This window comes from Mobula hypostoma, chromosome 17 (genome assembly GCF_963921235.1).
Source record: "Mobula hypostoma chromosome 17, sMobHyp1.1, whole genome shotgun sequence".
Classification (NCBI taxonomy): domain Eukaryota; kingdom Metazoa; phylum Chordata; class Chondrichthyes; order Myliobatiformes; family Myliobatidae; genus Mobula; species Mobula hypostoma.
The window spans coordinates 20,439,358-20,457,696 of NC_086113.1; the positions used below are offsets into that span (position 1 = coordinate 20,439,358).

General features: G+C 42.1%; 1 long non-coding RNA gene across 2 annotated transcripts in view; it reads left to right on the top strand.

The window, feature by feature from the left end:
* Positions 1–768: 768 nt before the first annotated feature.
* The window catches only part of LOC134357884 (uncharacterized), a 69,096-nt gene continuing 51,525 nt past the window's right edge, over positions 769–18,339 (top strand). Inside the window, exons 1-2 of one of the 2 annotated variants that reach the window (XR_010020747.1) lie at positions 769–876; positions 16,434–16,507. This is a non-coding gene — a long non-coding RNA (uncharacterized LOC134357884). Of the gene's footprint in view, positions 877–13,384; positions 13,583–16,433; positions 16,508–18,339 lie in introns of those variants that run through there. The other variant, XR_010020746.1, reaches the window with a different exon arrangement.

An 18,339-nucleotide genomic window follows, 5' to 3' on the forward strand; every position in this document is an offset into this window, starting at 1 on the left:
ACTTTTGGTACAAGTTTTGAATAAATCCTTTAACTTCAGCCAACTTTTGTTCAGTTGCTACACACACACACAAAACAAAACACAAAACTCTCACTGTGTTAACAGAAAAAAGCTACCATTCCCATGTCTGCAGTTGAAAATTGAACAATTTTTTCCATTTCTAAAATTTAATTGCTGACTGTTAAACAGCTGCTTGACCGATGGCAAGTAAGGTTCAAATTATAAATGCTTAAAACACCACATATATTACTATTTTGATTTTTTTTTTCTTTTATCCACGACAGTTAATGGAAACTAAACCATGTCTTCTGAGAGACCATGGCTTGTAAGGAACCTTTCTGATATTTAAGAACACTTGGATGCAAGGGACTTCCCACTTGTAAAATGTTGCAACCACAAACATTTAACTGACTTATCCCAACATAATTTAAGCTTTCTACCTCAATTCGTTGCTTTCTTTAAGATGGAATACAATCCATTGTACATAACTACAAACTGGCTCATGAGCCAACTGAGTTTTTAACAGTGCTCACTACATTCAGTCTTATGGCAAGCATTGTTTTCTGCACAGTGAAACCAAGCACTTTTGTGTTTCCTTTAATTTTTCACAGGATGTGGGTATACTTAATAATCTAATAGGCTTGTTCATTGCAAGTTACCCTTGAACTGGAATAAAAAAAACAGGAAATGCTAGAAATATGTAGCATGTCAGATAGAGTTCATCAAAAGAAAAAGTTATTTCCTGAAGTGGGGACTCTGTTTCTTTCCCACAGATGGTGCCTGACCCACTGAATTTCTCTAGCAATTTATTTCAATCAAATACTTCAAAAAGTTCATCTTCGTGGAGCTCTTTGGAATATTCTGAGGCTATTAAAGGTAGTACAGAAATTTGTCTTTTTCTTTACAACACTAAAATAGTTCACTCTTTCCATTATTCCACATTGGAATTGTGTTTGTTCATCGTGTGCTATGTTTTATAATGTGGATGATCATGGTCTTTCCATGACCATGATTATACTTGGCAAATTTTTCTACAGAAGTGGTTTGCCATTGTCTTCTTCTGGGCAGTGTCTTTTCAAGACAGGTGACCCCAGCCATTATCAATACGCTTCAGAGATTGTCTGCCTGGAGTCAGTGGTTGCACCAGCTGCTCAAACAACCATCACTTGGCTTCATATGACCCTGATCAGGGAGCTAAGCATGTGCTACACCTTGCCCAACAGCTTACCTGCAGGCTAGCGGAGGGAAGAGTGCCTTACACTGCCTTTGGTAGAAAGGTATCTCTGCTGCTTCTCCACCCAACATTGGTATCCTTATCCCCCATGAGACCTTCTCCCAAGTAATTGCACTGAGGTTTGGCGAAGGGCAGTTGTGTATGAATTTTCCTCTGTCGCAGCACAGAAACTTTATAGAGCAGCTGATCTTATCCCAGTTTCACGTTTCAGATACTGGATAATCATTGAATGGTAAGTTCCAGAGATGGTGATAGTTGATTTGACTAACTTATTTTATTGTAGCACTAGACTGATAATTCACAATCAAGATCTCAGAGCCACAGTATTCACCAAGGACTGTATGTAATTTTTTTTCAATATGCTTACACTAAAGATGTAATCTTTCTTCTCTCTGAAAGCTATGATGCATCAAGCAATGTAATTTAATTGTTCTTACCCCAAATGGCTGCAATAAAATTGAACAAGATAATGTTTTGAATTTAATTGTGTGTCATAGAGTAATTATCTCAATTCACAGGCTCCAATCAGTGACCATAAACAGCTCCAGCTTTAGTTTAATCATTTGTGATGTTATCTGATACTTCCTGGTAAACATATTTGAATATCTAAAAAAACAAAATTGTTTTCTTCTCCATCTAATCAGCTTGATGCTTATATTTCCCTGCTATGTTATGTTAGGTATTAATTGGTTCCGAGTTTTAGGTACAGCGAGTGTCCTTACTCTTTATCAAATCTTTGCATGCTTAAGATCTTATGGTAAGAGCGCCTAAAAGTCCACCTCTGGCATCAAACAAATCTGCTCATCAGCCTCAGAAAACTCTCATTCTTGCTTTAATTACATCCATCTGTATCATTCCAACGCAATCTTGTCAGCCTCTCTTCCCCACTAAATAAATGTGGCCATCACAAAAATTCTGTTTGCTGTATCCTATCTTGCACCAAATCCGATCACCCAGGCATGCTTATCCTGTGTTAGCTCTCGATCTAACAACATGTCAATTTTAAATATACCTAATTATTTATTTTTTGCAGTGTTTATGTAATGCACTCTATTACTGCTGCAAAACTTACAAATTTCACGACATAACAAGTGATAATAAACCTGATTTCTGTTGTGCAGAAATTGACATTGCATTTCCCACATTGTAACAGTGACAAATCCAAAACACTTCATGATTATAAGGAACTTTAGGGCATCCTGAAAAACATGTGAAAAGCATTTTGCAAATTTGACTTTTTTTTCTTTTAACTATACAATACTTCTTGTTTGAAGTGAAGCTAGTTAGCCTTTTTTCTTCAAAACTCCTTATTTGAGGAGTTACAAGAATTTGTGTTGTTGGAATGTGCATGTGCACATTCCTTACTTGAATGGAAAAAAACCCGAACCATGAGACAAGAGATGCTTGCTGTTTGGATGACTTTCATTCCAATGATATTCAGCTTTGTTATTCTGATGAATTAATGCATGAAGCTTGCACATCGTTGTGTCATAATGTCATGACTGTGGGATCAGTTACAAGTACTGTAACTTTCCACTGTTCGCTTGCCTTCCGTAGGGTTTAATTATTTAAAGGAGCACTGTCACAGTAATTCCAAATACACAGATGCTTCTTGGAAGAATACTTGATTATTCTTAGGGCTTTAAATATTAATCTTTAAACATTTAGAACTACACTGCACCTTCCTAAATATGTGATTTCTTTAAACATAAAGTGGAAAAAATCTCTCTTTCATCTCATATCCTGGTAACCAATGTCTGCTGATCATATGCACCTTTTCAATTCCATTGCCTCAATAGGGAGTTAATGGAACTGATCAAAACATTCTCTTGTGCAATTAATATTAGTGTCAAAAACTGTTTCTATTTACCCCAGGCATATTTCAATATTATTCTCTTTTAAAAAAAAATTAAGTCTAATGTTCGCCACAATGGAAATGTAGATGAGTGGACACATTTTATTTGACACGTTACTTTTACCCTGAATTCATGAAAAATTAATAAAATGCAGAGCATAACTCCTGCTTATTGTACCTTTAAAGTCTGTCTACGTTCAAACTTACTGCAGTTTGCTGTTTTTCATATGAATGCTTTCCAAGTCTTCCAGTTTCCAAACATAAGAACTTCATTATAAAAGCAAAAAAAAATGCAAATGCTGGAAAATTGTATTATATAAGTGTAATGTGTTAACAATAATCATCAGGTCAGGAATCATAGATGTTGAACAAAATAGAATCAGTGTCTCAGTCTGACAACCTTTCATCAGTATTGGGACAGGTAGAGAAAAACAGATTCTAACATGCAGAGTCATGGGTTCTCAGAACAAGTTCTAATATGAATATTTACTCTGGCATGCAAATAAAGTGGGAAGAATGGAGAGGAGAACAGAGGTCTGTAATAGGATAATAGTCGCTTGAAATGAATTGACACGACAAGGTAAATTATGTTCATAATGGATGGGACCAGTTATGAAACCAAAAGACAGTCCGTAGGTCATTTACACTCAGTGTTTGTTCGTGGTCTTCTGCTGTTGTAGCCTGTCCACTTCAAGTTTCAACATGTTGCACATTCAGAGATACTCTTCTGCAAACCATTGTTGTAATATGTGGTTATCTGAATTACTGTCACCTTCCTATTAGCTTGAATCAATCAGGCCATTCTCCTCTGACCTCTCTCATTAACAAACACAGAACAATGAAAAAAAAATCTTTTTTTTTGTTTTTTTGCATCATTCGGTGTAAAATTGAGAGACTGTTGTGTGTGAAAATCCCAGGAGATCAGAAGTTTCTGAGATACTCAAATGGGCTCGTCTGGCAACAACAATTATTCCGTGGTCATAGTCACTTAGATCACATTTCTTCCCAATTCTGATGTTTGGTCTGAACTACAACTGAAGCTTTTATGCATTGAGTTGCTGCCACACAATTGACTGATCAGATGTTAATTGATTGATGTTAACAGGAAGAAATAACAATAAGACCATAAGATATAGGAACAGAATGAGGCCATTTGGCCCATTGAGTCTGCTCCGTCATTTCATCAGGACTGGTCCATTTCCCTCCCAGCCCTAGTCTCCTGCCTTCTCTCCACATCCCTTCATGCCCTGACTAATCAAGAATTCAACAACCTCTGCCTTAAATATACACAAAGATTTGGCCTTCACAGCTGCCTGTGGCAATGAATTCCACAGACTTACCACTCTCTGGCTAAAGAAATTCCTTCTCATCTTTCTAAATGGATGCCCCTCCATTCTGAGTCTGTGGCCTCTGGTCTCAGACTCCCCCACCATAGGAAACATCCTTTCCACATGCGTTCTGTCGAGACCTTTCAACATTCGATGAGTTTCAATGAGATCCTCTCTCATTCTTCTAAATCCCAGTGACCACAGTCCCAGAGCCATCAAACGCTCCTCGTATGTTAAGTCTTTCAATCCCGGAATAGTTTTTGTGAACCTCCTTTGAGCCCTCTCCAATGCCAGCAAATCCTTTCTCAGATAAGGGGCCCAAAACCGCTCACAATACTCCAAGTGAATTTCATTCAGTTGATTAAATTTTTTTTATGTGTGCTAGTATAATTTAGTTTTTAAAGTTAATGAACAGAATTCTGAAATTTCTTGGTTGACTTTGAATGTTTGGGAATTATATAAGTGTTCACAATATTTTTTAACCAGCAGCCTTGACAGCTGTGGGTTTGACGAGGTCCTTTGCCAGCAGGGAAGGCAATCTCGAGGGCAGAGACTGCCAAATTGAACTTTTACTGCATTGGTCATGCACTTTGGGAGAATGAATGAAGGTGTAGGCTAATTTTAAATAGGTAGTGAATTCAGAAATCAGGGGTGCAAATGGATTTGAGTGTCCTAGTGGAGGATTCCCTGAAGGTATCATGGTCAGGTCTGTGAAGTCCGTGTTCCGGTTCACATTCCGGTCCATAGACTCCGGACTCCGGGTCTTCTGGGTGTCTCTTGTTTCAGTTGGGCTTAATCATAGGCACCTGATGCTCCTCTTGGGGCTGGAAATATAAGTGGCCCTGGGTTGGAGTGTTGTTGAAGGTCTGTCTTGTCAGTATCCTGTCCTTGCCTCTGTGGGGTAAGTTAGGCTGTCTTTGCTGTTACCCTGCAGTTGGATCTGTCCCTTCTTGTCCTTGCCTCTGTTGGATTAGCCAGGCCGTCTTTGTCGTTACGCTGAGTCTGGACTGTTCCCTTCCCTTTACCTTCCTTCCTCTGCCTGCAACCTCTGCCTGAAGCCTTGGCCTGAAGACTTGCCTGCAACCTCGCCTGCATCCTTGCCTGTATTGCTGTTAAGTTCTACTACTGGAGCCTTGCTGTGCCTAGATAAGGAACTATCTTTTGTTGTTTGGAACTGCCTCTGCGTCCACGCTTTGCTAGGTAGGTCCGGCTGTTTGCCGCTACCTAGTGTTGGGAACCATCTTGTCGTATTCAGCATTCTGTGTAGAGCCCTGGCCCCAAGTCCTGTTCCCAAGGAGGGATCCTGGCTCTGTGTTCTGTATTCCATGTTCCTGTCTCTCAAGTCCAAGGCTCTGTGTTCCTGTGCTCTAGACCAAGGGTCTGTGTTCCTGTCCTCCCAAGACCAAAGCGCTGTGTTCCGCATTCCTGTTGTCCCACGTCCAAGGTTCCTGTTGTCCCAAGTCCAAGGCTTGGCTGTTCCTGAGTACCCAAGTCAAGGCTTTGTGTTCTTGTCCTGTGCTGGAGTTCCCTCATCTTGCCCAGGAGTCTCTCGTTCTGTCCTGTAGCCTTGCCTAGTCCTGTCTCCCAAGACCACATCATGCCTTCGCCTAGTTCTGGAGTCCGAGCCCAAGTCAAGACCCGGTTCTGGGTCCTTGTCCAGTCTCTGGCTCGGGGTCCGAACCCAAGCCTCGAGGAGCCCAAGCCGTGTCCAGTCCTGTAGCCATGTCATGTCCTCACCTAGTTCTGGAGTCAAGACCCAGGTTCTGGGTCCTTGTCCAGTCTCTGGCTCGGAGTCCAAGCCCTGATCCTAGTCGTGGTCCTGCTTGCATAGCTAATGTCCCAGCCCAAGTCTGTGTTCTTGTCCCAGCTCCTAATCTGCATCCAGTCACGTCCCTAACTCTAGTCCTGTCCTGTTCCTAGTACTTCCGTGTCTGTGTCCTGCATTTGGGTCCGCTCCCAGTGCCCCACCGTATCACGGAAGGTTAACCCGCAGCTTGAGTTGGTTGTAGGAAGGTACTGTAAATGCAATGTTAACATTCATTTCGAGAGGACTATAGAAACAAGGTTGTAATCCCCAGTCTTTTCAGGTGTTATTTAGACTCCTTGTATTGAGAGCAGTTTTGTGTCCCATATCTAAGAAAGGATATGCTAGCATTGGAGAGGGTCCAAGGAAGTTCATGAGAATGATCGCAGGAATGCGGTCAATATATGAGAAGCATTTGATGGCTCTGAGCTGTACTTGATGGAGTTAGAACAGTGGGAGGGGGGAATATCATTGAAAACTAACATTGAAAGGCCGAGTGGATGTTCAGTGAATGTTTCCGTTAGTGGGAGAGTCAAGATCCAGAGTACAGCCACAAAATAGAAGGATGTACCTTCAGAACAGAGAGTAATTTCTTCAACCAATAGGAGGTGAATCTGTGGAATTCATTGCCATAGACAGCTGTAGAAGCCAAGTCACTGAGTAACTTTAAACTGGAGGTTGATAGATTCTTGATTAGTAAGGGTGTCAATGGTTATGGGGAGAAGGCAAAAGAATGGGATTAAGGGAGAAAATAAATCAACCATGACTGAATGGCAGAGCAACTCGATGGGCAGTATTGATTAATTCTGCTTGAAGATAGATGAGTCACCTGGACCAGATAGTATACACCCCAGGGTTCTGAAAGAGGTGGCTGAAGGGATTGTGGAGGCATTAGTAATGATTTTCCAAGAATTACTAGATTCTAGAATGGTTCTGGAAGACTGGAAAATTACAAATGTCACTCCACTCTTCAAGAAGGGAGAGAGACACAAAAAAGGAACTTACAGGGCAGTTAGTCTGATCTCAGTGGTTGGGAAGATTTTGGTGTCGATTCTTAAGGGTGAGGTCTCGGTACTTGAGGCACTTGGAGGTACTTGGATAAAATAGGCCATAGTCAGCATAATTTCCTCAAGGGAAAATTGTGCCTGGCAAATCTGTTGGAATTCTTTGAAGAACTAGCAAGCAGAATGGACAAAGGAGAGTTGGTAGATGTTGTGTCCTTGGATTTTCAGGAGGCCTTTGACAAGGTGCCACACATGAGGCTGCTTAACAAGCTATGAGCCGATGGTATTACAGAAAAGATTCTAGCATGGATAAAGCAGTGGCTGATTGGCAGAAGGCAAAGAGTGGGAATAAAGTGAGCCTTTTTTGGTTGGCTGCTGGTGACTAGTGGTGTTCCACAGGGCTCTGTGTTGGGACCAATTCTTTGTCAATGATTTATAACCTCCTCTGGACCTTCTCCAATATAAACATATCCTATCGTGGATACGGGTCCCAAAACTGCGCATAATACTTCAACTGAGGTCTGACCAATGCCATATAAAGCCTCTGCACTACAGGTGCAAAATTCATGTGGTGGTAAGATCTGTACCAGTGTTGCTCTGTCTGCGATTGGAGTTAATGGAAGTTAGACTTGAGAGGATTCTCTAGTCCTCAAGGAAATCCTCTCTTTATTGCCATTTTCTGCCTCTTCTGCCCCTGCCGACGCCTGCCCACCGCAGTAATACCCTCAGAATATGGAGAGTACAGGATGGGATAAGGAAGAATGATGTCTTCTCTTGCTAGTCATACAGAGTGTCCCTATGCCAGCTTTGGTGAAAAGTTGCGGTAATCAGCAGCACTTTACACAAAGTTCCTTGTGGCCTGTTGAATTTGCCTTAGAGGCATTTTGTAACACAACCAGGAACACGGAGAAGACTGATGTGGAAGACACCATATCTCTCAAAAGACAACTTTCCCTGGAGCACAGCGGTCACAGTCATGTGCAGTCATATCCTTGTTATGTGCACAAGTACAATGAAAACCTTGCTTCTAGTGTCATCATAGGCCCATAGCATTATATAATCAGCATTCACAAGAAAAACATATATTAAACATAAATTTTGTCCAACTTTGCAAGAAACCTCAATTAGAACAACAGTCCATTTTAGTGCTGCTAAACTCTAATGATTAGGGTTTGCCAGTTGGTCAAGCAATGATTGGTTGAATGGAAATTGCTGCTCTTGAGCTTGGTGGCTGTTAGGTAGTTGTGACAGCCAACAGGTTCAAGAGCAACTATTTTATACTTAGATATTCCTTTTAGCCATGGTATTGGCATCTAGTTTTTCATTTGAGAGTTTCAGTTAATGGCCCTGTTTGGCCTAGTGTTTATTTTCTTTTCCCCTAAAATACCATTTGCATTAAAGTCTGTGACCGATCGACCTGCTTCAGTGTCTCTCTCTTCGCACCTGGGTCATATTTGAACGTACTGACAGGTGGCGTGGGATTTCAGGCTTCTGTATCTCAAAAAGACGGCATAGCCCTGATGGTGGGACCTTTAAGGATAGATTTTCCTTCTTGATCCCCTGGTGGTGAGAAATGTGCCTATGGTATATGGGCAGAGTCCACTACTGTCTGCGGCTTCTTAGAGTCAAAGGGTAGTAGAAAAGTACAGCACAGAAACAGACCCTTTAGCCCATCTGGTCCGTGCCAAGCCTTTTAAACTGCCTGCTCCCATCGACCTGCATTGGGACCATAGCCCTTCATACCATACCCCTATGTTCTATACACCTATCTGACTTCTCTCAAACGTTGAAGGTGAGCTTGCGGGCACCAATTGCACTGGCAGCTCGTTCCACACTCCCACGATCCACTGAGAGAAGAGGTTTCCCCTCAGGTTCCACCTAAATCTTCCACCTTTCATCCTTAACCCATGACCTCTAGTGGTAGTCCCACCCAAACTTGTGTGCTTGTGTATTTGAAATGATGAATTGCACAAGAACATTAAGACCCCCGGTGTAACCAGCACATCTGCAGAAGTCTGTTAAGAGTGTTCGGTAGCAAGCTGAACCTCCTTAGCTTTTGAACTAAGTAAAGACACTGGTGTGTTTTCCTTATGACTGCATCTATGTGCTGAGCGCAGGACAAGTCAGATGATATAGTCACACCCTGGAACTTAAAGCTGCTGACCTCATCCCTAACCGAGTCACCCCAACCACAAACGGTTCCAGCTGCTACCATCCGAGAAATGGTACCGCAGCTTTAAAGCCAGGACCAACAGGCTCCAGGACAGCTTCTTCCAACAGGCCATCAGACCGATTAATTCATACTGACATAACTGTATTTCTATGTTATATTGTTGCACATACTGTTTATTATAAATTGCTATGAATTTCACATTGCCCATTTAGACGGAGATGTAACGTAAAGATTTTCATTCCTCATACACTCCTTAGTTAATAAAGGCAATTCAATTCATTGTTCCCCAGTGTCAATTGGCACATGTTCACCCTCCGTCCAAAAGTCAACAAAGAGCTCTTTGACTTTGGTGACATTAAGCAGGAGGTTGCCTTTGTGGCACCACTCAGTCAGGTGACCTATCATGACTACCTGTGATTTATTCAACAAAAGTAGTGTTGTTAGCAAATTTCAAGATCACACTGGAGCTGTGCTTCACCACACAGTTGTGTGTGTGAGAGAACAGAGCAGGAAGCTAACCATGAGGCCTCAAGGTGACCCCGCATTGATGGTCAGTGGGGAGATATTGTTAAGAGTTCTCACTGACTGAGGTCTGAGGAAGTTGAGCATCCAGTAGCGTCTCTTCTTTCTTAAAAGTTTGTGTAGATTCGGCATGTCATCTAAAAATTTGATAAATGTCTATAGCTGGACAGTGGAGAGTATCCTGAGTGGTTGCATCATGGTCTAGTATGGAAACACCAATGTCCATGAATGGAAAAGCCAACAAAAGATAATGGATACAGCCCAGACCTTCACAGGAAAAGCCCTCTCCACCATTGAGCACACTTACAAGCAGAGCTGCCACAAGAAAGCAGCATCCATCATTAAGGACCCCCACCATCAAGGCCATGCTCCCTTCTCACTACTGCCATTGGGAAGGAGGCTGCAGGAGCCTCAGGTCACACACCACCAGGTCCAGGAACAGTTATTGCCTTTCAACCATACTCAAAATAAGTACTTTGCATCAGTCTTCACCGTGGAAGGCACTAGCAGTGTGCCAGATGTTGAAGGGTGTGAGAGAGGGGAAGTGAGTGCAGGTACTATTATAAGGGAGAAGATGATCAATAAGCTGAAAGACTTGAGGGTACATAAGTCACCCAGCCAAATGAACTGCACCCTAGGATTCTGAAAGAGGTAACGGTAGAGATTGTGGAGGCATTAGTAATGATCTTTCAAAAATCATTGGACTCTGGCATGGTGCCAGAGGACTGGAAAATTGCAGACAGAAAGAAGGAAGGCAACAGAAAGGAAACTATAGGCCAGTTAGCCTGACCGCAGTGGTTGGGAAGATGTTGGAGTCAATTGCTAATTATGAGATTATGAAGTACTTGGTGACACAGGACAAGATAGGACAAAGTCAGTATGGTCTCCTTAAGGGAAAATCTTGCTTGATGTATCTGTTGGAATTCCTTGAGGAGATTTCAATTAGGATAGATAAAGGGAATGCAGTAGTTGTTGTATATTAGGACTTTTAGAAGGCCTTTGTCAAGGTGCCACACATGAGGCTGCTTACCAGGTTAAAAGCCCATGGTATTACTGGAGAGTTACTGGCATGGTTAGAGCATTGGCTGATTGATAGGAGGCAGCAAGTGGGAATAAAAGGATTCAAAAATCCAAAAGTCTCAAATGCAAAGGGACTTGGGAGTCCTTGTGCAGGTCACCCTAAACATTAACTTGCAGGTAGAGTCAGTGGTGAGGAAGGCAAATGCAATGTTAGCATTCATTTCAAGAGGTCCAGAATACAGGAGTAGGGTTGTGATACTGAGGCTTTATAAGACACCGGTGAGTCTTACCTTGAGTATTGTGAACAGTTTTGGGCTTCTCATCTAAGAAAAGATGTGCTGGGATTGGAGAGTGTTCAGAGGAGGTTCACAAGGATGATTCCAGGAATGAAAGGGTTGTCATATGAGGAAAGCTTGATAGCTCTGGGTCTGTACTCACTGGAATTTGGAAGGATGACGGGGATCTCATTGAAATCTTTCGAATGTTGTAAGGCCTAGACATGGTAGATGTAGAAAGGATGTTTGCCATAGTGGGGGAGTCTAGGACATGAGGGCACAGCCTCAGGATAGAGGGGCATCCATTTAGAACAGAGATGCAGGGAAATTTCTTTAGCCAGAGGTGAACTTGTGGAATTTGTTATTACATGCACCTGTGGAGGCCAGGTTGTGGGTGTATTTAAGGCAGAGCTGGACAGGTTCTTGATTGGACATGGCATGGAAGGTTACGGACAGAAAGCCGGGGAGTGGGGCTGAGGAGGGGAGAAAAAAGATCAGCCATGATTGAATGGAGGAGCAGACTCGATGAGCCAAATGGTCTAATTCTGCTCCTGTGTCTTATAGTCTTTTTGTCTTTTCAGGCTCCTGAACCAGCGTGGATAACTTTGCTTACTCCCAAAGCTGAATTGATTCCACAAGCTATGGACTCACATTCAAAGACTCTGCAATTCATGCCCCCAATTATTTATTTATTTATCTGTCCTATTATTTATTATCATTTGTTTTTTTGGTATTTGCACCTTTTGTCTCCTTTTGCACATTGTTTGCTTGACTTTGTGTGTCATTGATTGATTCTATTGTGTTTCCTTGTATCTACTGTGGATGCCTGCAAGAAAATGAATCTCAGGGAAGACTATGGTGACATATAAGTACTTTGATGATAAATTGCTTTGGACTTCGAGTGCTTGAGGGAAGTAAAGAGACCCAAGTCTTGAACTTTGATGATGAGATTGGATGGGAGGGTTATGTTGAATGCCGAGCAGCAGCCTTGTCAGCAGTCGATGAACATATAAACTCTGGTTCTCCAGATGGTTCAGAGCAGGCTGAAAAACCAGAAAAAATGTGTCTGCTGTTGACTCATTTTGACTGCAGGCAAACTGAAGCAGACCCAGGTCAGCTCTGAGGCAGGAGTTGATTTGCACCAAAACCAATCTTTCGAAGTACTTTATTACAGTTGATGTTCGTCATTGAGGTAGGTCACCATGCTCTTCTTGGGCACTACTACAATAGATGCCTTTTTGAAACAGTTGGGAACATCAGACTGCAGAAGTGAAAGACTGAATCTGTCCATTAGCTACAGGGGGAGGAGAAGATGGCGGCGTGACGCAGTGCACGCGGCCGCTCTGAATGATGTGGTATTTGTGAACTAGGATGCCGTGCACAATCCTGATTTGATGGAGACAGCCTTGAGAGGCACGAAGGAACATCTGGAGAAACTTCTGAAATGCCTGCTTCACTGCTGCTGCTACTGTGCGATCGAGAATCTCCGGAGGGGAAGTCCCCAAATCCTCGGCTTTGCCTATTGCCTTTTGCTGGGGCTGGGGTCGAAGCACTCAGCAGAGATGGTGCTCGGTGCTCGGTGTCGGACAGCTGGTTGGAGGCTCGAAGTTTTCGGACGCACTCAGAGTTGGACTGTGGTCGGGTGCTTCCAGGATGCTGCATCGGCAAGTTTGCGGCGCTGGAAGCTCAAGGCAGGGAGAGTTTCTCCTTTCAACCGTCTACGTGAGATGATGGGACTTTCGAGAGACTTCGAGACTTTTTACCGTGCCCATGGTCTGTTCTTCTATCAAATTACGGTATTGCTTGCACTGTTGTAACTATATGTTATAATTATGTGGTTTTAGTCTTGGCTTGTCTTGTGTTTCTGTGATATCATTCTGGAGGAGCAAATTGTATCATTTCTTAATGCACGCATTACTAAATGACAATAAAAGAGACTGTGTGTCCTCATAATCTAATCTAATCTAGTACTCCAGCTAATTCGTCTGCACAGATCTTTAGTACTTGGCTAGATAAGGAATTATGATGTTGGAATTTGATGTTGTAGCAATTAGTGAAACTTGGCTACAAGAGGGGCAGGACTGGCAGCTTAATATTCCAGGGTTCCGATGTTTCAGATGTGATCGAGGCAGGGGAATGAAAGGTGGGGGAGTAGCATTGCTTGTTAGGGAAAATATTACAGCAGTGCTCAGGCAGGACAGATTAGAGGGCTTGTCTACTGAGTCCTTATGGGTGGAGCTGAGAAACAGGAAAGGTATGGCCACATTAGTGGGATTGTATTACAGACCTCCCAATAGTCAACGAGACTTGGAAGAGCAAATCTGCAGAGAGATAGCAGGCAACTGCAGGAAACATAAAGTTGTGGTGGTAAGGGATTTTAATTTTCCATACATTGATTGGGACTCCCATACTGTTAGGGGTCTAGATGGTTTAGAGTTTGTAAAATGTGTTCAAGAAAGTTTTCTAAATCAATATATAGAGGGACCAACTAGAAAGGATGCAATATTGGATCGCCTGTTAGGAAACGAATTAGGGCAAGTGACAGAAGTCTGTGTAGGGGAGCACTTTGGTTCCAGTGATCATAACACCATTAGTTTCAATTTGATCATGGACAAGGATAGATCTGGTGCTAGGGTTGAGGTTCTGAACTGGAAGAAGGCCAAATTTGAAGAAATGAGAAAGGATCTAAAAAGCGTGGATTGGGACAGGTTGTTCTCTGGCAAAGATGTGATTGGTAGGTGGGAAGCCTTCAAAGGGGAAATTTTGAGAGTGCAGAGTTTGTATGTTCCTGTCAGGATTAAAGGCAAATTGAATAGGAATAAGGAACCTTGGTTCTCAAGGGATATTGCAACTCTGATAAAGAAGAAGAGGGAGTTGTATGAAATGTATAGGAAACAGGGGGTAAATCAGGTGCTTGAGGAGTATAAGAAGTGCAAGAAAATACTTAAGAAAGAAATCAGGAGGGCTAAAAGAAGACATGAGGTTGCCTTGGCAGTCAAAGTGAAGGATAATCCAAAGAGCTTTTACAAGTATATTAAGAGCAAAAGGATTGTAAGGGATAAAATTGGTTCTCTTGAAGATCAGAGTGGTCGGCTTTGAGCGGAACCAAAGGAAATGGGGGAGATCTTAAATAGGTTTTTTGCGTCTGTATTTACTAAGGAAGCTGGCATGAAATCTATGGAATTGAGGGAATCAAGTAGTGAGACAATGGAAACTGTACAGATTGAAAAGGAGGAGGTGCTTGCTGTCTTGAGGAAAATTAAAGTGGATAAATCCCCAGGACCTGACAGAGTGTTCCCTCGGACCTTGAAGGAGACTAGTGTTGAAATTGCGGGGGCCCTGGCAGAAATATTTAAAATGTCACTGTCTACGGGTGAAGTGCCGGAGGATTAGAGAGTGGCTCATGTTGTTCCGTTGTTTAAAAAAGGATCGAAGAGTGATCCGGGAAATTATAGGCTGGTGAGTTTAACGTCAGTAGTAGGTAAGTTATTGGAGGGAGTACTAAGAGACAGAATCTACAAGCATTTGGATAGACAGGGGCTTAGGGAGAGTCAACATGGCTTTGTGCGTGGTAGGTCATGTTTGACCAATCTGTTGGAGTTTTTCGAGGAGGTTTCCAGGAAAGTGGATGAAGGGAAGGCAGTAGATATTGTCTACATGGACTTCAGTAAGGCCTTTGACAAGGTCCCGCATGGGAGGTTAGTTAGGAAAAATCAGTCGCTAGGTATACATGGAGAGGTGGTAAATTGGATTGGACATTGGCTCGATGGAAGAAGCCAGAGAGTGGTGGTAGAGAATTGCTTCTCTGAGTGGAGGCCTGTGACTAGTGGTGTGCCACAGGGATCTGTGCTGGGTCCATTGTTATTTGTCATCTATATCAATGATCTGGATGATAATGTGGAAAATTGGATCAGCAAGTTTGCTGATGATACAAAGATTAGAGGTGTAGTAGACAGTGAGGAAGGTTTTCAGAGCCTGCTGAGGGACTTGGACCATCTGGAAAAATGGGCTGAAAAATGGCAGATGGAGTTTAATACTGACAAGTGTGAGGTATTGCACGTTGGAAGGACAAACCAACGTAGAACATACAGGGTTAATGGTAAGGCACTGAGGAGTGCAGTGGAACAGAGGGATCTGGGAATACAGATACAAAATTCCCTAAAAGTGTCGTCACAGGTAGATAGGGTCGTAAAGAGAGCTTTTGGTACATTGGCCTTTATTAATCGAAGTATTGAGTATAAGAGCTGGAATGTTATGATGAGGTTGTATAAGGCATTGGTGAGGCCGAATCTGGAGTATTGTGTTCAGTTTTGGTCACCAAATTACAGGAAGGATATAAATAAGGTTGAAAGAGTGCAGAGAAGGTTTACAAGGATGTTGCTGGGACTTGAGAAACTCAGTTACAGAGAAAGGTTGAATAGGTTAGGACTTTATTCCCTGGAGCATAGAAGAATGAGGGGAGATTAGATAGAGGTATATAAAATTATGATGGGTATAGATAGAGTGAATGCAAGCAGGCTTTTTCCACTGAGGCAAGGGGAGAAAAAAACCAGAGGACATGGGTTAAGGGTGAGGGGGGAAAAGTTTAAAGGGAACATTAGTGGGGGGCTTCTTCACACAGAGAGTGGTGGGAGTATGGAATGAGCTGCCAGACGAGGTGGTAAATGTGGGTTCTTTTTTAACATTTAAGAATAAATTGGACAGATCCATGGATGGGAGGTGTATGGAGGGATATGGTCCGTGTGCAGGTCAGTGGGACTAGGCAGAAAATGGTTTGGCACAGCCAAGAAGGGCCAAAAGGCCTGTTTCTGTGCTGTAGTTTCTATGGTTTTCTATGGTTCTATAAGCCAGCTGGGCCAGACATCTTTTGTGGGATAGACCACTTGAAGGATGCCCAGACATTGGCCCCTGAGATTATAAGGCCATCAGGAGATGTGGGTGCTTGTGTGGATGTATCGTGTATCATAGGTTGTGCATAAAGACATTGAATTCATCCATGTGATGTGTCATTGCCGCTCAGCCAGCCGATCTTGCCTTGCAGGAAGTTGTATTGTGCAAGCCCAGCCTTAGCTGTCAAGCGTGCATCTGTGATTCTAGTTTAGTCCAAAATTGCCTCTTTGTAATTACAGTCGCTTTCTGGAGGTCATACGTGACTTTCTTTTTGGGGGAGCAAGCACGATAACATTAGAATTAAAATTATGTTTATCTCGACATACAGGTGAAGAAGTTGTATCTTCTGGAGAAACACGCTTTCAATTGCCATTGTGTGGAGAATGATCAGAGATCTCGGAGGTATGTCTTTTGCATAAAAACGCATGTATTTTGCATGTAAATAACATGATCCTTGAACCTTTAGCCCACTTGTGCCGAATAACAATGCATGGGAATAAATACTGACCAGGAGACTGGGGAAATAACTCCCCTGATTTTCCTTTAAATAGAAACAACCTTCTAATTTCAAATGCTTGTGTAGGCACTTCTTAAAAGTTGTGAAAGTCCCTGATTTACCTAACTCTCAAGGACATGACAGAAACAAATTATCAGTGTTGCCAGACTACAATGAGGTTTATATTATGGAAACTCAAAACAAAATAGCAGAGCTGTCATCAATGAAGAATATCCTGATATTTGCATCTTCACCATCCAGATGTTCCAGGGTTGAGTGAAGACCCAATGAAATAGCATCTGCTGTGGACCATACATGGTAAAATACATGGTAAGCACAGTATAATTGGGCAGCACTGGTCACTGGGCCAGAAAGGCCAGTTACCATTCTGTATCTCTAAATAAAAAGTAAATAAAACCCATTTAGTCCAAGAGACCTTCATCTCTGTACTGATATCAGCACTTAACTGGGTTGGAATTGATTAATATTGGAACAGGTATTGAGATACAGTGAATTTCTTCTTGGTTATGCAGGTCAAATCATTACACAGTGTATTGAGGGAGAACAAGGTAAAACAATAACAATGCAGAATAAAATGCAACAGCTGTAGAGAAAGTTCAATGCAGGTAAACCATAAAGTACAAGATCATAATGAGGTATATTAAGAGCTCAAGAGTCCACTTCTTTGTACTAAAATAACATTTTAGACCCATCTGTCTGCATTATTTTGCACTGTACCTTTTGGCATTATTATCAAATTATTTTAAAATGATTTTCTGTGGTAATTAATCCCATATTTTGGTAATTCTCTGAGCAAACCATTGCAGTGATATTTCTCAGTGTTTGAATCCTAATCGTCATCAAGTAGAAATGACCTCACTGATCAGCTAAAGGATTTAAAAGAGATGAGCAGGATATATGAGGGATTATTTTTTTTATGATTGAAGAAACCTGAACAAGGGGCCATTGTTTTAGACTAAGCAGTTTGCTATTTTGGATTGAGATTAATAAATTTCTTGGAGGTTGATCTGTGAAATCCTTTAATTGTTTGGGCATGTACTCAAGGCAGAAGTTGCTTAGTTTTGTAATGATGCACTATCAATTACTCCAAAAGACTGGAAGTAGAGTAAATACTGAAAGGATTTTATTAACAGTAAAATGGACCAACGAAAATGCTGAATATTTGCCCTGGACTGAGGGAGGAGCAGTGACACAATCGCCTTTATTCAGGGGTCTGTGGGAGGTGCCACAGGAGCAGTCAGCAGAGGGGTGTGTCCAGGCATGTCCGGACAGGTAACCCGGTTACAACATATATATGTGTGTGTGTGTACATATATATATATAGTTTACCACATGTACACTAGTGTAATCAAAGGTTTATAGAGATATTGTAGGAAAGTGGAGTTGATGCAAAGGATCAAGTATGCTTATATTTCATACTGGAGTAGACTCAAAGGGCCTGATGGCCTACTTCTGCTCCTATTTCTTAAAATTATTAACTAATTGCATCCAACTCTATCGTGCCTGATTGTTTATTAGTTGCAACACACATCAATGTTTCCTTAAGTTGAATCATGTTGGTTGTTGCCTGAAAAACATACCACAAGATATGGTTTTGTGTCCTAAAGAAGGGTCTCGCCCAAAACGTCGACTCCTTGTTCCTTCCCACGAATGCTGCCTGACCTGCTGAGTCTCCCTAGCGCTTTGCATGTGTTACCCTGGATTCCCAGCAGCTGCA